This window comes from Bos indicus x Bos taurus, chromosome 1 (assembly GCF_003369695.1).
Source record: "Bos indicus x Bos taurus breed Angus x Brahman F1 hybrid chromosome 1, Bos_hybrid_MaternalHap_v2.0, whole genome shotgun sequence".
NCBI classification, from domain to species: Eukaryota; Metazoa; Chordata; class Mammalia; order Artiodactyla; family Bovidae; genus Bos; species Bos indicus x Bos taurus.
Genome location: NC_040076.1, coordinates 66,668,793 through 66,693,845, shown reverse-complemented (window position 1 = coordinate 66,693,845; position 25,053 = coordinate 66,668,793). Strand labels below are relative to the sequence as shown.

At 39.2% G+C, this 25,053-nt stretch overlaps 1 protein-coding gene and 1 long non-coding RNA gene across 2 annotated transcripts in view; one reads left to right on the top strand and one right to left on the bottom strand.

Moving 5' to 3' along the window:
* Window positions 1-8,380: 8,380 nt before the first annotated feature.
* On the bottom strand, window positions 8,381-10,781 carry LOC113887895. The gene is made up of 2 exons (XR_003509859.1): window positions 10,100-10,781; window positions 8,381-9,239 (listed from the first exon to the last, which is right to left on the bottom strand). It is a non-coding gene; the product is annotated as an uncharacterized LOC113887895 (long non-coding RNA).
* Window positions 10,782-10,830: 49 nt separating this feature from the next.
* KPNA1 (karyopherin subunit alpha 1) overlaps window positions 10,831-25,053 on the top strand; it is a 71,366-nt gene continuing 57,143 nt past the window's right edge. The window contains exon 1 of the mRNA XM_027535087.1: window positions 10,831-11,029. The gene's annotated coding sequence lies outside the window, so the exon portion shown is untranslated. The remainder of the gene's footprint in view (window positions 11,030-25,053) is intronic.

Here is a 25,053-nt window from a genome sequence, read left to right as displayed (position 1 = left end):
AATGAAGAAAAACAAAGTGGAGGTGACTTGACCTGTAATGTACTATGACTTATTATACTACTACAGTTATTAAGATTTGTTATTGGTGTAGGGATAGACAAAGATACCAACTGAACAGGATAGAAAGCTCCAAAACAGACCTGTGCCAATATGGAAACTTGAGAATATGTGTATTTTGAATACATATATCAAATATATATGTATTGCTGCTGCTGCTGCTGCTAAGTCGATTCAGTCGTGTCTGACTCTGTGTGATCCCATAGATGGCAGCCCACCAGGCTCCCCCATCCCTGGGATTCTCCAGGCAAGAACACTGGAGTGGGTTGCCATTTCCTTCTCCAATGCATGAAAGTGAAAAGTGAAAGTGAAGTAGCTCAGTCATGTCCAACTCTTAGAGACCCCATGGATTGCAGCTTACCAAGTTCCTCTGTCCATGGGATTTTCTAGGCAAGAGTACTGGAGTGGGGTGCCATTGCCTTCTCCAGTATATGTATTGACTACCCCCCAAATATGTAAATTTATACGATAGAGAAGAATTACAGTGAAACAAATTAACATGCTGGTTATCCAAAACTGTCTAATAATCATTGAAGAGGCCCAAAGGAGTCTAGAAAAGGATGAACCAACTGAACCTGAATTATTCAATATTATATGCATGTTGTGACAAAACTTCAATAAATAAAAAACCAATTTGTTAGAAATAAGACTGTTTCAGACATTAAAAAAAAAAAAAAATCCTTAGGAAAAAGCAGGGCCTCAGTGGTAAAGAATCTGCCTGCCAATGCAGAAGACACTGATTCAGTCCCTGATTTGGGAAGATCCCACGTGCTGTGCAGCAACTGAGCCCATGTGCCACAACTACTGAGCCTGTGCTCTAGAGCCCTGTGAGACAACTACTCAAGCTCATGTGTCATAGGGCCCGTGCTCTGCAACAAGAGAAGCCACCGCAATGAGAAGCCTGTGCGCCACAACTAGAGAGTAGCCTGCGGCCTGCCACAACTAGAGAAAATCCTGAAGACCTACCTCAGCCAAAAATATTTTTTTAAAAAAGAAAACATAACCAAATTAAACAGAATTTTCTGAATTTCTTCACTAAACTGTAAATTCATTTGGAATCTAACTTCAACTTCACAAGTTCAAATTACTTCTATGCTTTAAAACCATTTTCCCTGCGGAAGAGAGATCTAACTTTTGATGACATACAATGTGCTTCAGAGTGTTTTAAGAACAATGGGCATTTTAGATATGGAGATGGTTAATTTACATGTATGGATGTGAGGGGGAGGGCAATGGCAACCCATTCCAGTACTCTTGCCTGGCAAATCCCATGGACAGAGGAGCCTGGTAGGCTGCAGTCCATGGGTCGCTAAGAGTCGGACACGACTGAGCGACTTCACTTTCACTTTTCACTTTCATGTATTGGAGAAGGAAATGGCAACCCACTCCAGTGTTCTTGCCTGGAGAATCCCAGGGACGGGGGAGCCTGGTGGGCTGCCGTCTGTGGGGCTGCACAGAGTCGGACACGACTGAAGCGACTTAGCCGCAGCAGCAGCAGCAGCACGGATGTGAGAGTTGGACTATAAAGAAAGCTGAGCACCAAAGAATTGATACTTTTGAACTGTGGTGTTGGAGAAGACTCTTGAGAGTCCCTTAGACTGCACGGAGATCCAATCAGTCCATCACAAAGGAAATCAGTCCTGAATATTCATTGGAAGGAATGATGCTGAAGCTGAAACTCCAGTACTTTGGCCACCTGATTCGAAGAACCAACTCACTGGAAAAGACCCTGATTCTGGGAAAGATTGAAGGAAGGAGGAGAAGGGGATGACAGAGAATGAGACGGTTGGATGGCATCACGGACTCTATGGACATGAGCTTGAGTAAGCTCTGGGAGTTGGTGATGAACAGGGAAGCCTGGTGTGCATGCTGCAGTCCATGGGGTTGCAGAGTCGGACACAACTGAGCGACTGAACTGAATTGAATTTACAGATGCAAAGGACCTGACTGACAAACAGTTGATTTACCAAAGTAAGTCTGTATATACAAAATTGGTAGACATTTGGGAGAACTGGAAGTAAATTCCTACAATTTTAAAAACCTGCTGCACTAATAATTAAAAATCCTAACTCTTCTTTGCTCAAACACTCATTTTGTACCAACAATAGCAAGAATTAGTACTATGCAGGCAGAGGAACAGAGCTGCAAGTCAAAAGTAATTTTATGTTTGGCTATATTCAGTTTTACCATTATGTAAAAGAATAGATATCATAAAGTTTCAGGCAGTTCAGAGAAATATTGATGAAAAAGGAAACAAGAAAGTATAAAAATATTCCATTGTATCACAGGACAAAAACATATCATTGTTTTTAATGAGATAGAATATCTTTTTTTTTAATTTATTTGTTTTAGTTGGAGGCTAATTACTTTACAATATTGTAGTGGTTTTTGCCATACATTGATATGAATCAGCCATGGGTTTACATGTGTTCCCCATCCTGAACCCCCCTCCCACATCCCTCCTCATCCCATCTCTCTGGGTCATCCCAGTGCACGAGCCCTGAGCACCCTGTCTCATGCATCGAACCTGGACTGGTGATCTGTTTCATATATGATAATATACATGTTTCAATGCTATTCTCTCAAATCATCCCACCCTCGCCTTCTCTCACAGAGTCCAAAAGACTGTTCTATACATCTGTGTCTCTTTTGTTGTTTTGCATATAGGGTTATCATTACCATCTTTCTAAATTCCATATATATGCATTAGTATACAGTATTGGTGTTTTTCTTTCTGGCTTACTTCACTCTGTATTATAGGCTCCAGTTTCATCCACCTCATTAGAACGGATTCAAATGTATTCTTTTTAATGGCTGAGTAATATTCCACTGTGTATATGTACCACAGCTTTCTTATCCATTCATCTGCTGATGGATATCTAGGTTGCTTCCATGTCCTGGCTATTATAAACAGTGCTGCAATGAACATTGGGGTACATGTGTCTCTTTCAATTCTGGTTTCCTTGGTGTGTATGCCCAGCAGTGGGATTGCTGGGTCATATGGCAGTTCTATTTCCAGTTTTTTAAGGCATCTCCACATTGTTCTCCACAGTGGCTGTACTAGTTTGCATTCCCACCTACAGAGTAAGAGGGTTCCCTTTTCTCCACACCCTCTCCAGCATTTATTGTCTGTAGATTTTTGGATAGCAGCCATTCTGACCAGAGTGAGATGGTACCTCATTGTGGTTTTGATTTGCATTCTCTGATAATGAGTGATGTTGAGCATCTTTTCATGTGTTTGTTAGCCATCTGTATGTCTTCTTTGGAGAAATGTCTGTTTAGTTCTTTGGCCCATTTTTTGATTGGGTTGTTTATTTTTCTGGAATTGAGCTGCAGGAGTTGCTTGTATATTTTTGAGATTAATTCTTTGTCAGTTGCTTCATTTGCTATTATTTTCTCCCATTCTGAAGGCTGTCTTTTCACTTTGCTTATAGTTTTTTTCATTGTGCAAAAGCTTTTAAGTTTAATTAGGTCCCATTTGTTTATTTTTGCTTTTATTTCCATTACTCTGGGAGGTGGGTCATAGAGGATCCTGCTGTGATTTATGTCGGAGAGTGTTTTGCCTATGTTTTCCTCTAGGAGTTTTATAGTTTCTGGTCTTACATTTAGATCTTTAATCCATTTTGAGTTTATTTTTGTGTATGGTGTTAGAAAGTGTTCTAGTTTCATTCTTTTACAAGTGGTTGACCAGTTTTCCCAGCACCACTTGTTGAAGAGATTGTTTTCTCCCTTGTATATTCTTGCCTCCTTTGTCAAAGATAAGGTGTCCATAGGTGTGTGGATTTATCTCTGGGCTTTCTATTTTGTTCCATTGAACTATATTTCTGTCTTTGTGTCATTACCAGACTGTCTTGCTGACTGTGGCTTTGTAGTATAGCCTGAAGTCAGGCAGGTTGATTCCTCCTGTTCCATTTTTCTTTCTCAAGATTGCTTTGGGTATTTGAGGTTTTTTGTATTTCCATACAAATTGTGAAATTATTTGTTCTAGTTCTGTGAATAATACCCTTGGTAGCTTGATAGGGATTGCATTGAATCTATAGATTGCTTTGGGTAGTATACTCATTTTCACTGTATTGATTCTTCCAATCCATGAACATGGTATATTTCTCCATCTATTTGTGTCCTCCTTGATTTCTTTCATCAGTGTTTTATAGTTTTCTATATAAAGGTCTTTTGTTTCTTTAGGAAGATATATTCCTTAGTATTTTATTCTTTTTGTTGCAGTGGTGAATGGAATTGTTTCCTTAATTTCTCTTTCTGTTTTCTCATTGTTAGTGTATATGCAGGGGATTTCTGTGTGTTATTTTTATATCCTGCAACTTTACTATATTCATTGATTAGCTCTAGTAATTTTCTGGTGGAGTCTTTAGGGTTTTCTATGTAGAGGATCATGTCATCTGCAAACAGTGAGAGTTTTACTTCTTCTTTTCCAATTTGGATTCCTTTTATTTCTTTTTCTGCTCTGATTGCTGTGGCTAAAACTTTCAAAACTATGTTGAATAGTAGTAGTGAGAGTGGGCACCCTTGCCTTGTTCCTGACTTTAGGGGAAATTCTTTCAATTTTTCACCATTGAAGATAATGTTTGCTGTGGGTTTGTCATAGATAGCTTTTATTATGTTGGGGTATGTTCCTTCTAGTCCTGCTTTCTGGAGACTTTTTATCATAAACGTATGTTGAATTTTGTCAAAGGCTTTCTCTGCATCTATTGAGATAATCATATGGTTTTTATCTTTCAATTTGTCAATGTGGTGTATTACATTGTTGATTTGCGGATATTAAAGAATCCTCGCTTTCCCGGGATAAAGCCCACTTGGTCATGATGTATGATCTTTTTAATATGTTGTTGGGTTCTGTTTGCTAGAATTTTGTTAAGGATTTTTGCATCTATGTTCATCAGTGATATTGGCCTGTAGTTTCCTTTTTTTGTGGCATCTTTGTCTGGTTTTTAGTATCAGGGTGATGGTGGCCTCATAGAATGAGTTTGGAAGTTTACCTTCTTCTGCAATTTTCTGGAAGAGTTTGAGTAAGATAGGTGTTAGCTCTTCTCTAAATTTTTGGTAGAATTCAGCTGTGAAGCCATCTGGTCCTGGGCTTTTGTTTGCTGGAAGATTTCTGATTACAGTTTCGATTTCTGTGCTTGTGATGGGTCTGTTAAGATCTTCTATTTCTTCCTGGTTCAGTTTTGGAAAGTTATACTTTTCTAAGAATCTGTCCATTTCTTCCAAGTTGTCCATTTTATTGGCATATAGATTCTGATAGTAATCTCTTATGATCCTTTGTATTTCTGTGTTGTCTGTTGTGACTTCTCCAATTTCATTTCTAATTTTGTTGATTTGATTCTTCTCCCTTTGTTTCTTGATGAGTCGGGCTAATGGTTTGTCAATTTTATTTATCTTCTCAAAGAACCAGCTTTTAGCTTTGTTGATTTTTGCTATGGTCTCTTTTGTTTCTTTTGCATTTATTTCTGCCCTAATTTTTAAGATTTCTTTTCTTCTACTAACCCTGGGGTTCTTCATTTCTTCCTTTTCTAGTTGCTTTAGGTGTAGAGTTATTTATTTGACTTTTTTCTTGTTTCTGGAGGTAAGCCTGTATTGCTATGAACCTTCCCCTTAGCACTGCTTTTACAGTGTCCCATAGGTTTTGGGTTGTGTTTTCATTTTCATTCATTTCTATGCATATTTTGATTTCTTTTTTGATTTCTTCTATGATTTGTTGGTTATTCAGAAGTGTGTTATTTAGCCTCCATATGTTGAAATTTTTAATAGTTTTTTTTTTTTTTTCCTGTAATTGAGATCTAATCTTACCGAATTGTGGTCAGAAAAGATGATTGGAATGATTTCAATTTTTTTGAATTTACCAAGGTTAGATTTATGGCCCAGGATGTGATCTATCCTGGAGAAGGTTCCGTGTGCACTTGAGAAAAAGGTGAAATTGTTTTGGGGTGAAATGTCCTATAGATATCAATTAGGTCTATCTGGTCCATTGTGTCATTTAAAGTTTGTGGTTTCCTGGTTAATTTCTGTTTAGTTGATCTATCCATAGGTGTGAGTGGGGTATTAAAGTCTCCCATTATTATTGTGTTATTGTTAATTTCCCTTTTCATACTAGTTAGCATTTGCCTTACATATTGCGGTGCTCGTATGTTGGGTGCATATATATTTATAATTGTTATATCTTCTCCTCGGATTGATCCTTTGATCATTATGTAGTGTACTTCACTGTCTTTTTTCACAGCCTTTATTTCAAAGTCTATTTTATCTGATATGAGTATTGGTACTCCTGCTTTTTTTTTGGTCTCCATTTGTGTGAAATATCTTTACCAGCCCTTCACTTTCAGTCTGTATGTGTCCCTTGTTTTGAGGTGGGTCTCTTGTAGACAGCATATTTAGGGGGTCTTATTTTTGTATCCATTCAGCCAGTCTTTGTCTTTTGGTTGGGGTATTCAACCTATTTACATTTCAGTTAATTATTGATAAGTACAGTCCCGTTGGCATTTACTTTGTTGTTTTGGGTTCATGTTTATATACCCTTTCTGTGTTTCCTGTCTAGAGAAGATCCTTTAGCACTTGTTGAAGAGCTGGTTTGGTGGTACTGAATTCTCTCAGCTTTTGCTTGTCTGTAAAGCTTTTGAATTCTCCTTCATATCTGAATGAGATCCTTGCTGGGTACAGCAATCTGGGTTGTAGGTTTTTCTCTTTCATCACTTTAAGTATGTCCTGCCATTCCCTTCTGGCCTGAAGAGTTTCTATTGAAAGATCAGCTATTATCCTTATGGGAATCCCCTTGTGTGTTATTTGTTGTTTTTCCCTTGCTGCTTTTAATATTTGTTCTTTGTGTTTGATCTTTGTTAATTTGATTAATATGTGTCTTGGGGTGTTTCACCTTGGGTTTATCCTGTTTTGGACTCTCTGGGTTTCTTGGACTTGTGTGACTATTTCCCGGAGAAGGCAATGGTACCCCACTCCAGTACTCTTGCCTGGAAACTCCCATGGACGGAGGAGCCTGGTAGGCTGCAGTCCATGGGGTCTGGAAAGTCGGACACAACTGAGCGACTTCACTTTCACTTTTCACTTTCATGCATTGGAGAAGGAAATGGCAACCCACTCCAGTATTCTTGCCTGGAGAATCCCAGGGACGGGGGAGCCTGGTGGACTGTCGTCTGTGGGGTTGCACAGAGTCAGACACGACTGAAGTGACTTAGCAGCAGCAACAGCAGTGACTATTTCCTTCCCCATTTTAGGGAAGTTTTCAACTATTATCTCCTTGAGTATTTTCTCATGGCCTTTCTTTTTGTCTTCTTCTTCTGGGACTCCTATGATTCAAATGTTGGGGCATTTCACATTGTCCCAGAGGTCTCTGAGGTTGCCTTCATTTCTTTTAATTCTTTTTTCTTTTTTCCTCTCTGCTTCATTTATTTCTACCATTCTGAGACAGAATATCTTTTTAAAGTTCTATCATATTTATATTCTCCTTTACAAAATTCCTTAATTTATGTATCTTAAGAATATATTATAATATTCAGTTCAGTTCAGTCTCTCAGTCATGTCTGACTCTCTGCAACCCCATGAACCGCAGCACGCCAGTCGTCCCTGTCTATCACCAACTGCTGGAGTACACCCAAACCTATGTCCATTGAGCCAGTGATGCCATCCAACCATCTCATCCTCTGTTGTCCCCTTCTCCTCCTGCCCTCAATCTTTGCCAGCATCATGGTCTTTTCCAATGAGTCAACTCTTCACATCAGGTGGCCAAAGTATTGGAGTTTCAGGTTCAACACCGTCCTTCCAGTGAACACCCAGGACTGATCTCCTTTAGGATGGACTGGTTGGATCTCCTTGCAATCCAAGAGACTCTCAAGAGTCTTCTCCAACACCACAATTCAAAAGTATCAATTCTTCAGCACTCAGCTTTCTTCACAGTCCAACTCTCACATCCATACATGACCACTGGAAAAACCATAGCCTTGATATGCTGTCTAGGTTGGTCATAACTTTCCTTCCAAGGAATAAGCATCTTTTAATTTCATGGCTGTAATCACCATCTGGAGTGATTTTGGAGCTATAATATAGCTTACAAAATTTGAATATGCAAGAGTTTCTAAAAAAAGTTAAAATAAGTTGCCAAACCAGACAGAAACAAAAATATTGTTATGAAAAATTGTATTCTTTCTCAAATTATTTTCTTAATTAGTCATGTTCAGAAAAGAGAATTTTACTCCACACTGCTTGTGGAGTAGAAGTAGGCATAACCACTTGTGAAGTAATTGGACAATATCTAGTATATTAGTTTTACATTGCTATGGAACAGTTATCAGAAACGCAGTGTCTTAAAACACATTTATTATCTAACAGTTTCTGTGAGCTAGGGTTACAGGCACACTTGAACTGTTTCCTCTATTCAAGGTCTCACAAAGTTGCAATCAAGGTGTTATGTTGTCTTCTCCTCTGGAGGCTTGATTGGGAAAGAATCCACTTCTAAGCTCTTTCAGATTGTTGGCAGAATTCATTTCCTTGTGGCTGAAGTGTTGAGGCTTCTGACTGTTGCACCCAGGTTCTAGAAACCATCTACACTGCCCTGCCACTAGGCCCTCTCCATAGGCAGTTCATGAAAGCTTGAAACATGAAAGCTTGCTTCTTCAAAGGCCAGTAGCAGTGTGTCTAGCTCCAGTCAGCTAAGATAGTGACATATAATGCAATGTAATCATTTTTACCATATTCTATTGGCCAGAAGTAAGTCATAGGTCCTGCCCACACTCAAAGGGCAGGGCAAAAGCAAGGGGCAAAGACTATGGGGGCCATGTTAGAATTCTGCCTACCACATCTAGTAAAGTTTAAGATGCAGTGTCTTAGGATCTAGCATTTTCCCTGTACCCATGAAGATACATACAAGAACATTCATATCAGCATTGTTTGTAATAGCAAAACCATTGTTCTATAATGTAAACATAAAAAATTTTTAAATACAAAAAGATTTAGTCAGAGAGACATTAGCTAGCAAAACACTATGTATGGTACAATAACATTTTTGTAAAAGTAACATATTTATAGGAATTCTGCTTCAGCAATGGACTACTGTTATCTTGAACAAGTCTTCCCACCACTGATTACAGCTGGGCAAAATATAATAAACATTAAGGCACTGAGGAGCTTACCACAGCAGTCAGAACTTGTAGATCCAAGATCTGGAAGAAAGGAAAGGGAACCCATCAGAAGTGAGCATGATATTTGCCATTATCTTTCCACCTGAAGTTATTGCTAATTCTGAAAGCAGTGGCTGAAAAACTGTGTAGAGTTTTTGGCTGTCTCATGGGGTTGAAGAGCCTGAATCAAAAGGAAGAGTGAAGTGAAAGTCACATTTGACTCTTTGTGACCCTGCAATTCTCCAGGCCAGAATACTGGAGTGGGTAGCCTTTCTGTTTTCCAGGGGATCTTCCCAACCCAGGGATTGAACTCAGGTCTCCCACATTGCAGGCAGATTCTTTACCAGCGGAGCCACCAGGGAAGCCCAAGAATACTGGAGTGGGTAGCCTATCCCTCCTTCAGCAGATCTTCCTGCCCCAGGAATCAAACAGGGGTCTCCTGCATTGCAGGAGGATTCTTTACCAACTGAGCTATCAGGGAAGCCCTGAAAAGGAAGAGTGGCCCTAGTAAATACTCCAGACTTTTGGTCAGGACCCTCATGGGATACCCTAACTAGGAGAAAGGGTGAACTGGAAAGAAACTAGTTTTCACAGACCCTAAACTCCAGCTCTGAATAATATTAATATTAGCTCCTGATTGGAATAAAGTGATCTGTCCTCAGCTCCGCTGTGGTGAGACATTTGTTATTGTTTAGTGGCTAAGTCGTGTCTGACTCTTTTGCAACCCCGGGCCAAGTCTCTCTCTTAGAACACATTCCCTTTCACCAGGGCCCTTGATGGAACTCAACACATCCTAGAAAACACACCTTTAGTGGGAAATACTGATGTGGCAGAAAGACATTCAGGACAAATGAACACTGCATAGTATGGTCCTCTCTCCCGCTCTAATGTTACAGAGTTACCCCATTTCTTTCACCCTGCTTCTCCGTGTGTGTTTTAGGTTGATTTGATAAATTGTTATATGTGAGACTTCATATTCTGTGACATCTGTTTGGCTGCTTTCAGTCTTTCTTTAGAAGCCACTGCTCAAAAAGAATCCCCCAAAGAGAATTCCGTCAAATTTAACAGTAATAATTATTTGCCCCAAATTTTCGTTGGAGAGTATTTGTTGAGAGTAAAGCCAGCATTCATGTTTCGTTTAATTCCTTAATGAATTCTGGTACTGCTCAGTGCATTACCAGGCAAAGAGGACGGGACAAAACCAAAAAGGATATACCCAGAAGTTTTTACAAACGTGCTGCACATGAACGCCTTAGCCATGAGGCGCTGACTTATAACTCTTGTAAAAATCCCTCAGCCTTCATTCATTCCATTATTAATTCAATAAACGTGCATATAGACAGAGGTGAGCGAAGATCGACCCGCCGCCCTGGAAGAGCTTCGAAGACAAGATATAACTTTGCAATTCAGCCTAAGAACTACCGTTTCATTGTCACTCCAGCATGACTCTCCAACCCTTGTCATTAACTGCCAAACTTTTCGATCGGACCTTCTCCCGGACTCCGGACTTTCCACTGGTTCCCAGCTAACCGCCAGAGCCTCCAGAGAAAGAGTTGAAAGACTACATCTCCCGGCAGCCTCTGCAGCAGGGTGGTGGTGAGGCACGCGCAAGTGCGCGGCCCGGCCCCCGCGCGCAGGCGCACTGCGAACGCCGGCTGAGCTAGGTCTAGCTGTGCTGGGTGCGCGGCGGCGGAGGCGACGAGCAAGGCCTGGTGAGCGGCGCGGAGAGAGAGCCAACTCTTTCGAGGTTGTGTAGAAGACGCACGGCAGGCGAGCGAGCGAGGCGGAGGCTCATCCCAGAAGTGGCACCGGGATCGGTTGCCTTGAACCTGGTGAGTGCGGGGCTGTGGCGGCCCCCGACCCCTCCCCCTCCCGCCGGCGGATCCGGCAGTCCTCGGCGGGACCCGGGAGAGGCCCCGCGGCGAGGGCGGGCCGCCGACTGCTCGAGCTCGGGTTCCTGGGCCTGGGCACTCGCGGCGCGTCCGTGCGTCACGGCCCGGTTGTCCTAACGGCCGCGCGGCAGGCGGAGGGGACGGTGGGGGTGGGGAGCGCTGGTGTGTTCGCCATCGGGAACGCCGGTGGAGGCGAGGCGGGGCGGGGCGGGCTGGCGCGGCAGCCGGGCTGTTAGCGGCGCCGGGGACTGCGGGGCGCAGAGGCTGCGGGGCGGCGAGGAGGCAGCGCGGAGCCGAGGAGGCAGCGCGGAGCCAGCGCCGCGGCCCCACGCAGACGGGCGGGGGGGCGGGGGTGGGCTGCGCAGAGTGTGCGTGACTGAGGCAGGTGAGAGCAGGGGGTGGGGGTGTGTGTAAAAACCGTAACTGAGGCAGTAGGGAACGGTCAGGTCTCGGAAATTGACAAGTTACAGCCAGAGCCGGAGGTTTGGGGCGGGGTGGGGGGGCGGGGGAGTGGAGACGGGCGACTGCAGTTTACAGATGTCATAACAACATGGGCCTGAAGCGGCTGACAGGGGTGTGGTAATTATAGGAATGACAGAACTTAGTCTGCACACAGCGTGTGTCAGTGGTGATGCGAGGGAAGCTCAGAATGGGAGGAGAGAACTGAAGGATGACTGGAGTCCGGGAAGCCGTCATGAAGGAATATTTTCGGTTTGAATGGAAGTATTTAATGTTCCGCTTTTAAGCAAACGATGTCAAGATAATTGGATTTTTAAGGTTTAAATTCTGAATAAACAATTTGGAAGTAATTTTTTCTAAGCGTACTATTAAATAACATTTCTAACTTTTTCAGTCCTCTTTTCCTTTAATAAACACTTCCTTAAAAACCTGTTTCTTAACAGTAGATGAGTAAGTGATTTTTCCCCCTTCGTGTTACTTCAGGGCTCATTGTTGACATTTTCCCCTTGTTCTTGCGTTTGTGATATTTTGAAAGTAATTCACAAGCTATTCCTCTTCCATTTTAAAGATTGAAGAGATGAAATTTCAACTTCAAAGGAAAGGAAGGATGAACTCCGTTGTACTTTTACTGAAATAATTTATTCTTTGATGGCACTGTTGTGTTTAACACCGGATTTTTAGTTGGAGAACTTGAGAGAAGTTAAAGGGGTAACTTTTAATGAGCTTTTTTCCAGATACTGTGCTGAATACTTTCTGTAGAGTAAAAGGTTTAATGCTTACAGAACTCTGAAGTGTCTTTTTTTTCCTTTTCTACAGATTAAAGCTTTGAGGGTTAGAGAAGTTAAGTAACTTGCCTAGGTGTTCCAGCTCTTGTTGGAATCAGAATCACTGCCATTTTAGGAATTATTTCTACTCTCCTTTCATACTTATTGGTTGTGTTTTCTGTTTTTGGTCCATTCATATGCTTAGAGACTGGGGATGTGGATGTGATCAAGACATTGTTCCTGTCCTCATGGAATGTATAGTGTTGCAGAGAAGACTAACAGATAATGACTATAAATATTGACTGTGTAACATTTTATTGGTCATTATAATTGAGCGGGAGCTGTACTAAAAAGCAAAGGAAGTTCAAATGGAATCAAACGTAAGCCTTGAGTGTTTACAGTCTGGTAGAGAAGCAAAACATGCATTTTTGAAAACCTAGACTAAGCTAAATGATAGAAATTAACACTTCACCTGAAGTCAGTGTACTTGCATTATGTTACTTTAGATCCTTATAGAAATTCCTTCACAGAACTGTGAATTAATATTTTGTACTTTGACTTTTATCTAGGATTGGGACATGAGAAAAGGAACATGAAAAGACTCTTCCTTGCTACCCAAGACACTGTTTATAATTTATTTACTGATACTTATAAAGTATAAACCTTAAAGAGAAGTTCTTTTAAGCCCTCAGTGACAGGCCTTTTTGTTTTCTTTCTTTGCTTTAAAAAAAAAAAAATTAAATGACTGCTTTTATTAGATCATTTCTATTTGTAAGCCATCCTGTTTCTCTTTATACTTTGGCTATTAGAAGGCTCAGGGCTGTGTTCAGCTTTGGTAATTTTACTAATTTTCCTTTGCTTTAGCTGTGTTATAAACTATACCAGATAGTCTGGAATTGCTGCTCTCAGTTGTTTCCTGGACTACTTGTTCTCTGTTGCTCTCAATTTTATTTTTACCTTTTCCCTCTCATTTGAGAGTAGGGTTTATTTATTTTATCTACAGTATGTTAGCATAATGTTTGTTGAATTAATGATAAAGTCTTGATGATTTATGAATTTAAGTCTGTCAGATTGTTTCCAGAAGTATATATGCTTTGTATAAAATCAATTAAGACTTTTGGCCATGCAAGTAAAAGTGACTGACATAATGATAAAGATAATTCCCTGTTAACTCTCTTTAAGGTTTTTGTATTTTGCAGGGTATTCTGAATTCAGCCGTAATAATGGAAGAAAACATTGAAAATGGTAAACAATTCAATTAGCTGATTGGGGCTGATTTCACTCTATTCTTGCTGCAGTAAGCAGGAGGTGGCCCCAAGCCAGCTGGGAGCCAGATAGGACCTTCATTAGAAAATTTTTAAGTCTTTGCAGTGACAGAGCAGGGATGAAGACTGATGGAACATACAATTTTTTGTTTGTTTGTTTTTGAAGTTGATAATGCTCCTACACAACAGACCTTAGTGATAAAATGGTTCTGATCGAATGTATTAGACTAATTGGAACAGTGTTTGAAAGCAGGCAATAATCCAAAATGTGGATAATGAGGATAATCTCCTTCACATAATAAGAATATGCTGCACTTCATATACAAAGATAAGTCTGCTTACTCATCATGATTGATTTTTCAGTGTGAGGAGGGATATGTGCTGAGTTGTCCATGAGTCTTTGTATTCTGTGACCAGCAAGGCAGCTTGGGGTCAAAATGGGGGTTTTTAGCTAGGGAGCAGAAAGACAAGCAAAAGTTGCTCTAACATCTGTTGATGGGTCAAGTACTACATCAGGTGTTTTCACCTGATTATCCTTGCAAAACCACATTGAGAAGGTGGTTACATGTAGAGGATGGTTAAGTAACTTGTCCTACTTCACGGAGTTAAGTGGTGGAGCTGGGATTCAATTACAGGGCTATTTGTACTATGTTCTCATCAATTGTTAAAGCTTGATTTTGTTTTGGTTTGCAGTTCAGTCTTCTGCTCCTCAAACTAGATATAGTTTAACACCAAGAAATAATACTGTGAAGATCTAATTTACTAAAAGCTGAAAGGCCATTGGAATTCCTTGCTTTACTGGCAATAAAAATACAATTTTTAAATTAGAATAGTATCTGTAAAACAACCGTTCCCTGTCCCAGCCTTTACACTTTAGAGGCTACTTATTTATTTCTTTTAGCTGTTTCCTCTTTGATATTTATAAATAACTTGCTTCTATTGCTGTTTCTCGATACAGCAGTTTTAGACATTATCTATTGACTTTCCACATTTACACTTATCCTTTAAATATATTTATTTAGATGTTTATTAAGTCAGTGTTTAGTTATAACTATGTAAATAATTATAGCAGGACAATGCAGTATATTATGATATCATTTATTCTTTTAACCAGTATTTGTTTTTCCAGGAGTAATACCTATTTTCCCTTTTCCATTTTGAGACAGCTGTCCTAGAACCTTCTATCCTTTTAAAGCAATCTGGACTGATTACTTTCTAGGCTTATTGCACAGCTGTCACCCTGAAACTTCTCTTTATGTCACCTTAAAATTTTTGCTCTGATATTGGATCTCCTGTTTTCCATGTTTGTTTTTTTTTTCACTTCCAGAGAAAGGGTACCTGGGAAGCAAAAACTTTATGTTTTTAAGATCTTGCATGGCTGAAAAAAAATCTTTATTTTACCTGTACATTTCATCAATCATTTGTCTGAATATAAAAATCCAGGCTTAAAAAGTTTGGAAGTCATAGTTTCATTGTTTTCTGCATTCTAATGTTGCCATTGAAATCCATAGCCATTCTTACTCTTCATTTATATGTGACCTTCCCTGCCTTTTTCCCAATCTCCAGAAGCTTTTAGAGTTTTATTTTAAACCCCAGAAATTCCATGATGTGTCTAGATTTTTTTTTTTTTTTTTTTAAGGGCACTCAGTGGGTCCTTACAAGCTGGGGATTTGTGTCCTTTAGTTTTGGGAAATTAATTATTATTATTAGGGCTTTAGGTAAAAAGAGTTACGCTTAACTATGCTTCCCATTTTTGGACACCATCATCAGACTATAACAGTCCTCTTTCATTTCTGAGCCCTACTTCCATTACCTTTTCTAGTAGGTACCCACTGCATTATGGCTGATATATTCCTTGATTATATATGAATCATATGTATTCAATACATATGAAAAATATGTATTGTGTTGTATGTATGTATATTTAGTTTTTGTATTGTGTTATGGGCCTTGTTTGGCTTCTTACTGTTTTTACTCAGCATTGTTTTGGAGACCTTTTTGTTTTGTGTGTACATATAATTCTGTGTAATGTAGAATTCCATAATATGCACATACCACATTTTACTTCTCATTCCCTAATCACTGACACCTGAGTTGCCTTTCTGGCATCACAAGTACACTGTGGTAAATATACTCTTATTTGTACTTCCTTATGGATCTGTGTGAGAAGTTCTCTGGGATATATGGCCAGGAGTGGGATTCTTGCGTTATAGAATAGGAGGACTAGCTTATGTGCCTTCTGGCAGTGAGGAGGCTTCTTGTCTGCCCGTATCTTTGCCAGTATTTGGTTTTATCCAACTTCTTTCTTTTTGCAAATCAGGTATAAAATGATGTCTTGTTTTAATTTACATTCTCTGATAATTAATGAATTTGAGCATCTCATATCCATTCAGGTTTTCCCTTTTGTTGATTGTCTGTTTTGTCCTTTGTCTATCTTTCTTTTGGGTTTTCTTTTCTTTTTTGTTTTGGCTGCACCCTTCTATGCAGCTTGCAGAATCTTAGTTTTCCAAACAAGGATTAAACCCAGGCCAGGGCATTGAAAGCCTAGAATCCTAACCATTAGGCCACCAGGGAACTCCCCTTCCTGTCTTTCTTTTTGGTTTGCAGGAGTTCCTTGTGGAGATTTGTTGGTTATAGGATTGAAAAATACCTTCTCTTGGCCTGTCATTTTTCTGTTGGTTTTGTCCATGGTATCTTTTATTGAATGAATATTCTAAATTTGATGCATTGTTTCTTTGATAATCTCTTGCTTATTTGATTTTTTGTCTCTCGGGATTTGCTTTATTTGGGTATTAGAATTTTTTGGTCATTTAAAAAAATTTTTCTTTTCCTTCCTATTTTCCATCACTTAGTCTTTTTGTTGTGTTTCTTGAGAGATTTTTTTAAAATGTTACCTTCCAACCCTTCTATTGAATTTTAAATTCCTGTTCATATTTTAATTTCTTAGAGCTCATTGTTATGATATCTTTCTATTTTTTGATAGATATGGGGCTTTCCAGGTGGCAGAGTGGTAAAGAATTTGCCTGCCAGTGCAGGAGATACAGGTTCAATCCCTGGGTCAGGAAGATCCCCTGGAGTAGGAAATGGCAACCCACTCCAGTATTCGTGCCTGGAAAATTTCACGGACACAGGTATCTGACTAGCTGCAGTCCATGGGATTGCGAAGAGTTGAACACGACTAGTGACTGAACACAGCACCTCATTCTACCTTTAGAAATGCCTGCGGGGGCCTCCTGTCTCTGAAACCTCCTGCTTATGGGCTGTATGAATCAGCTTCTTAGAGGTGCTTCAGTTCAGTTCAGTAGCTCAGTCATGTGACCCCATGGACTGCAGCACACCAGGCTTCCCTGTCCATCACCCAACTCCCAGAGCTTGCTCAAACTCGTCCATTGAGTCAGTGATGCCATCCAACCATCTCATCCTCTGTCGTCTCCTACTCCTCCTGCCCTCAATCTTGCCCAGCATCAGGGTCTTTTCCAGTGAGTTATTTTTTTGTATCAGGTGGCCAAAGTTATTGGAGCTTTAGCATCAGTCCTTCCAATGAATAATCAGAACTGATTTTCTTTAGGATTGACTGGTTTGATCTCCCTGCAGTCCAAGGGACTCTCAAGTCTTCTCCGACACCACAGTTGAAAAGTGTCAATTCTTCCATGGTCAGCTTTCTTTATGGTCCAACTAGAACCATGACTGGAAAAAACCATAGCTTTGACTAGACGGACCTTTGTTGGCAAAGTAATGTCTCTGTTTTTTAATATGCTGTCTAGGTTGGTCATAGCTTTTCTTCCAAGGAGCAAGCATCTTTTAGTTTCATGGCTGCAGTCATCATCTGCAGTGATTTTGGAGTCCAAGAAAATCTGTCACTGTTTCCATTGTTTTCCCGTCTATTTGCCATGAAGTGATGGGACTGGATGCCATGATCTTAGTTTTTTGAATGCTGAGTTTTCAGCCAGCTTTTTCACTCTCCTCTTTCACCTTCATCAAGAGGCTCTTTAGTTTCTCTTTGCTTTCTGCTATTAGGGTAGTGTCGTCTTCATATCTGAGGTTATTGATACTTCTCCTGGCAATCTTTTTGATTCTAGCTTGTGCTTCTTCCAGCATAGCATTTCGCATGGTGTACTCTGCATATAAGTTAAATACGCAGGGTGACAGTATATAGGCTTGACATACTCCTTTCCCAATCTGTATACCAGTCCATTGTTCCATGTCTGATTCTAACTGTTGCTTCTTGGCCTGCATACACATTTCTCAGGCGGCAGGTAAGGTGGTCTGGTATTCCCATATCTAAGAACTTTTTACAGTTTTCACAGTCAAAGGCTTTAGCGTAGTTAATAAAGCAGAAGTGGGTGTTTTTCTGGAACTCTCTTGCTTTTTCTATGATCCAGTGGATGTTGGCAATTTGATCTCTGGTTCCACTGCCTTTTCTGAATCCACCTTGAACATCTGAAAGTTCTTGGTTCATGTGCTGTTGAAGCCTATCTTGGACTGCAAAAGATCAGTTTTTATCCCCAAGAAAGGCAGTGCCAAAGAACGTTCAAACTACTGCACAGTTGCACTCATCTCACATGCTAGCAAAGTAATACAGGTGCTTAGGCTTCAGAATTCGCCACTTCACTAGTAAAATATTAGATCACCTGTTTTAAGGCTTCTAAAAAGTTTTTGACATCTCATCTGTGATCTTTGATGCTCTCTTTTTGTGTTCTATCTTTGTAGTTCATCCTTTTTTAAAAAAAGTTATTATTTTGGTATGGATGAGTCTACCAAATCTATCATTTTATTTCTTAAACTCTTTATCTTCTGGTCCCTTCATTCTCTCCATGGTATTTGAGTGTTGTATAATCAGTACTTTAGTGTTGAATAAAATTAAATTTCTGAGCATTAAGATGTTAATATGTTTTGGGAGGAAAGCACATACATCCTAAAGTGATAAATCTTAATTTAAATTTATGAGAACACTTTTAAGTGTATACATAGCAGATATATTAAAATCAGTAATGAATATGAATTGGATAAACACAAGTCCCCCCTGCTCCCATGAAGGAGTCCTTTATGGCTTTTTTGGGGAAAGATTTCTGTTAAAAAAAAATCTAACTTATAAGGGAAGAGGAAGTTTTCACTGTTCATAAAGACCTGAAGTATTCAACCAGAGGGCTTCCCTGGTGTCTCAGATGGTAAAGAATTTGATGAAATAGCAACATGTTGATTAAGTTCTAGCCAAAAGTAAGGAAATTTAATGGCTGGGAAGCCTTATTGTAGTAAATTATATGTTTCCACCTTTACTTTTTGAAAGTTTTTCTTATTGTATAGTTAGTATATTACCTACTATAGAAAATTTGGAAGATAAAAGAATATTAATTTCCATTTAAGATTTTTATGTTATGAAATATTTTTAAAAATACAGAGAATGGTACATATTGGGGTTTTGTTCCCACCACCCAGATTCTTCATGTGTTAATATTCTCTTTTTCTTATTTCCCAGTATATTATGATTATGTCTCATAGTCAAGCCCTCATTTTGGAATTTTTAGGTTTACAAGTTTTCAAGTATCAGTCATTCTGCTGTCATCATTCTTATATATAATATTGATTTTATTTCCTTTGGGTACATTCCAAAAGTGGAATTACTAAGTCTTGGGGTGTAAATTCCCAAAATCTTTGGTAAATATTTTCCTTTAAATGTTTGGATATTGAGAATGTCTTCATAGAGCCTTGCACAATGGGAACCCATAGATACTGGAAGGTCTAAGGTTATAGTAAACGTCTCAGTTAAAGAAGGTCTGAAGCTGAGACATGAAAGAAAGGATGGATTTCTATTAGATTAATAGGGTTGAAACTGTAAGATGTAATCAAAGATAAGCAGCTAAGAATCGTATTTGTAGCATTGACTTCTCCCAGAAGAGACTTATTGCAGGGTTTTTTCAAAACTTGCCCCCATTGAACACAAGAATGTTGTCACTAAAATAAGATCCTCTAATGATTTTACAGGGAAGATATGGGTAGGATATTTTAAATTTCATTTTTCTTTCCTAATTTTTATTAAAATATTTTTAAGGGACCTGTTACTACTTGACTCTAGAAGTGAAAATCACTCAGTTGTGTCCGACTCTTTGCAACTCCATGGACTATACAGTCCATGGAATTCTCCAGGCCAGAATACTGGAGTGAGTAGCCTTTCCCTTCTCCAAGGGGCCTTCCCAACCCAGGATTGAACCCAGGTCTCCAGCATTGCAGGTGGATTCTTTACCAGCTGAGCCACAAGGGAAACCCACTTGACTAGACGTTGACAACAAATGAATAATAAATACTTACAAATGGGAGAGCATATACTCTGGAATGCAAACTCACACCTCTCCATTCTCTAATGAAAAAATAGATTCCAAAAATATTCACCAATGAACTGAAAATTTTTTATACTTAAGATTCATTTATGGTTAAATTTATAAATCTGCAACTTGTTTATTTTGTAGTCCTACTTTCTTATAGTTTTGGTTTTTTAATATTAAGTACATGTCATGTTTTCTTATAAAATTATGCTTTATTTATACAATAGAATTAAATATACTAACATTTTATAGTGTTGCACAAAGAATATTGTGAATTTTAAATATTTACAGTGGTTAGCATGTGTTTTGGAGAAGGCAATGGCACCCCACTCCAGTACTCTTGCCTGGCAAATCCCATGGATGGAGGAGCCTGGTAGGCTGCAGTCCATGGGGTCGCTAAGAGTCGGACACGACTGAGTGACTTCACTTTCACTTTTCACTTTCATGCATTGGAGAAGGAAATGGCAACCCACTCCAGTGTTCTTGCCTGGAGAATCCCAGGGACTGGGGAGCCTGGTGGGTTGCTGTCTATGGGGTCACACAGAGTCAGATACAACTGAAGTGACTTAGCAGCAGCATGTGTTTGGGATTTATTGACTGCTTGGATTGACTCAGGGTACTGAATATAGTGTATACCAATATAATAAAAATGTATCTACACCCAGTGTGTTTTGGGTATAGATTGGTGATGAAGAGTGGTGATGAAGAGTGGAAAAAATATTGAATGAATCAAGGCCAAAGGAACTTGTAGGACAAAGGAGTTCAGATTTGATCTAAGAAGTGCTAAAAACTCATTCTAGGTCCTTTAGTTCAGTTCAGTTAGTCGTGTCCGACTCGTTGCGACCCCATGAATCACAGCACGCCAGGCCTCCCTGTCCATCACCAACTCCCGGAATTCACCCAAACTCATGTCCATCAAGTCAGTGATGCCATCCAACCATCTCATCCTCTGTCGTCCCCTTCTCCTGCCCCCAATCCCTCCCAGCATCAGAGTCTTTTCCAATGAGTCAGCTCTTCGCATGAGGTGGCCAAAATATTGGAGTTTCAGCTTCAGCATCAGTCCTTCCAATGAACACCCAGGACTGATCTCCTTTAGGATGGACTGGTTGGATCTCCTTGCAGTCCAAGGGGCTCTCGAGAGTCTTCTCCAACACCACAGTTCAAAAGCATCAATTCTTCGGCGCTCAGCTTTCTTCACAGTCCAACTCTCAGATCCATACATGAGCACAGGTTCTTAGACATTGAAATTATGCAGTGACAAAGTGTTAAGATTAATTTGAGAGCTGTGTGAAGGATGAATTAAAAAGCAAACAGTCTAAGGTTAAGGAAGGGTGGTTGAGAGCTGTTGCAGTTATGCAGCTGTACAAAATTGGACATGACTTAGCAACTGAACAACTACAAGTTATCTATCTGTATGATAGGCACCTAAATCAGACTGGTGGCAGTGAGAATAGATAGGAATAGATAAACACTTTGGATGGAATAATAGGCAAATTTTGATTATTTTAACTAAATAGACATGAAGGGGAAATTGGTAGATTTCATTTTGAAAGAGTACATTTCTGTTTTACCACCAGTTTTGCATCTTGCTTTTAACTTTATTGCTTTTGGGGCTTTATTTTCCTAGAAAACAAGGAAAATTGGGCATAATGTCTTTAAAGGCTTCTGGTTCCTGAGAGAGTGCAAAGTTACTGACAATAACTTAAGTTTTTAAATTAGTCACTTAGGTGATAATATCCTAAAGATGTTTGCTTAGTATAAAGATAATTTTCTCATTCTATTACATGTTCATTTGATTATAAATCTCTATAGAAATGATTTCACTTCTTTGTTACCTGAGCTTTCTTCAATCCAACTGCAGCTTACATTTCAGTTGTGTTTTGCATTGAAACGAAAAGAGTGTTAGTCGCTAAGTTGTGTCTGACTCTTTGAGACGCTATGGACTGTAGCCCACCAGGTTCCTCTGTCCATGGGATTTTCCAGGCAGGAATACTGGAGTGGGTTGCCCTTCCCTTCTCCAGGGGATCTTCCTGACCCAGGGATTGAACCCTGATCTCCTACATTGCAGGCAAATTCTTTATCCCCTGAGCCATAAGGGAGACAAAATTATTTTGCATCTGTTTCCAGTAAAACTTTTGCTCCCACTATGGAGATTTTCAGTTGCATGCAGATGCGTATCAGAATACACTTGGTAATTTTTGAAAGAAAGAACAGCAATAGAGACCTGGTGTTTGTCAGACCTGTTGCTTCAAATTTTTGAAAGGACAGTTGTGTCTGCTTTTCAAAAAACCTCCCACGCGGCAAATATAATCTCCTCATTCCCATGCTCAGAGAGAACTCAGTCTCATTTATTTCATTTGCAAAGAAATCCTTGATTTTTTTTTTTAATGTTGACTATTAGAGCAATTTTAGGTTCCTAGCAGAATTGATTGGAAACTACTGAGTTCCCATCTACTGCCTACCCCATATACACACAGTGTCCGTTACCACTTACATTTTCACCAGAGTGGTACATTGGTTGTAATCCAGTGAACATTGATGCATCATTATCACCCAAAGCCAGTAGGCTACATTTAGGTTCATTCTTGGAGTTGTACACTCTGTGTGTGGGTTTTGACAAATGTAAAATGACATATATCAGCTGTTACAGTATCCAACAGAATAGGTTCACTGCCTCCAAAATCCTCTTGCACTCTGCTATTCATCCCTTAAACCCCTGGCAACTGCTGATCTTTTAAATAGTTTTGCCTCTTTCAGAATGTCATAAAACTGGAATCATGTGGTGAATACAATATCCACCCAAAGAAGGAGGAGGGTATTTTATTAAATAATCAATCTCATGTATGGATACCGACATTTTTAAGAAAACTAATAATTATTAAGAATAATACACTGTGACCAAATGTGTTTATTCCAGGAGTCAACAATCATTGTTAAGAAATGTATTAATATCTCGTCATATTTAATGTGTCAGAGGAGATAAACAATGACCATTTTAATAACTCCCAAAAAGACATTTGATCTAATTCAACACACATTCAGGTTTTTAACTTTAATGAAATAGATATGGATGGTTGGTACTTAACATGTGATTTTTTAAAAACTATCTGTACTATGACACAACTGGAGCTATCATAAATTGCTGGTAGAAATGCATGATATTATAGCCACTGTAGAAAGCAGTTTGACAATTTCTTGTGAAGTTAAACTTATACTTAAAATGGTGGTGGTTTAGTCGCTAAGTCGTGTACGACTATTGCAATCCCATGGACTGTAGCCTGCCAGGCTCCTGTCCATGGGATTTTCCAGGCAAGAATACTGGAGTGGGTTGCCATTTCCTTCCTTTTTTTTTTCCCCCATTTTACAGCCAAGAAAACTATATTTCCTTCTCCAGTGGATCCATATGACCCAGCAGTCTCACTCTTATGTTTTAACCAAGAACGATGAAATCACTGATCTAAGCAAAAGCTGTATATGAATGTTTATAGTAGTTTATTCATCATCACCCCAAACTGCAATCTAGATGTCCATCACTGGTGAATAGATAAGCATATTGTGAAATACAATGGAATATAATTCAGCAATAAAATGAATCAGTTACTAATAGATACAACAATATGAAGGTAGCTCAAATTAGTTAATACTAAGTGAATGAAGCCACATGCAAAATGCTACATTTTGTATGGCTCCATTTATTTTACATTCTGGAAAATGAAAATTATAGGGACAGTTTGCTTGGGATTGGGGCAAGTGGATTTATTACTGAGGGACCTGACTGAAGTTTTTGTAGGTGCGAAAAATGTTCTCATCTTCATAGTCATGATGTTTACTTAAACAGCAAGTTTTACTGTGTGTAAATTTTGTTGCTGTTGTTCAGCTGCTCAGTCGTGGCTGACTCTCTGTGACTCCATGGACTGCAGCATGCCAGGCTTCCCTGTCCACTACCTCCAGGAGTTTGCTCAAACTCAGCGTCCATTGAGACTCAAGAGTCTTCTCCAATACCACAGTTTGAAAACATCAATTCTTCTATGCTCAGCCTTTATAGTCCAACTCACATATCCATACATGACTACTGGAAAAACCACAGCTTTGACTATATGGACCTTTGTGGGCAAAGTAGTGTCTCTGCTTTTTAATATACTGTCTCAGTTTGTCATAGCTTTCCTTCTAAGGAGCAAGTGTGTTTTAATTTTGTGGCTGCAGTCACCATCTGCAGTGATTTTGGAGCCCAAGAAAATAAAGTCTTTCACTGTTTTTCCATTGTTTTCCCCATCTATGTGCCATGAAGTGATGGGACCAGATGCCATGATCTTAGTTTTTTGAATGTTGAGTTTTAAGCCAGCTTTTTCACTCTCCTCTTTCACCTTCATCAAGAGGCTCTTTAGTCCTCTTCGCTTTCTGCCATAACGGTGGTGTCATGTGCATGTCTGAGGTTATTGATGTTGCTCCCGGCAGTTTTGATTCTAGCTTGTGTTTCATCCAGTCCTGTATTTTGCATGATGTTCCCTGCATATAAGTTAAATAAACAAAAAAATACATCCTTGATGTACTCCTTTCCCAGTCTGTTGTTCCCTGTCCTGTTCTAACTGTTGCTTCTTGACCTGCATACAGGTTTCTCAGGAGGCAGGTAAGGTGGTCTGGTATTCCCATCTCTCTAAGAATTCTCCAGTTTGTATGTAAATTATACCCCAATAAACATAAGCTTTAAAAAAAAAAACCCAAAAAACAGTGTCAAGAATGTCATCTGAAAGTATCAGAAACAGAATTCAGTAGCTGATTTAATTCAGTGGCTGGCTTTAAAAAATGAACATATAATAATGAGTAATTTTCCTATAAACAAACAATGACCAATTAGGATATAATGGAAGGAAACATTACTTTTATCATTGTAACAAAAGAGCTAAGTGGAAATACATAATTTCTGACCAAACAGATACAGTATTGTAAATGTGTTTCCTTAATCTATGAATTGAATGCTGTCTGAATATCAAAGGATTGTTTTCCCCCTCTTAAGACAGAGAAGATTATCTGAACCAAAGATTCTCAATATTTTGGTGTCAGATTTACATGGACTGAGGATGCTGAAAAACTTTTATATTATTGTCTATCTGTTAATATTTATTGTTTTAGAAATAAAGATTACATTTTAAAACATA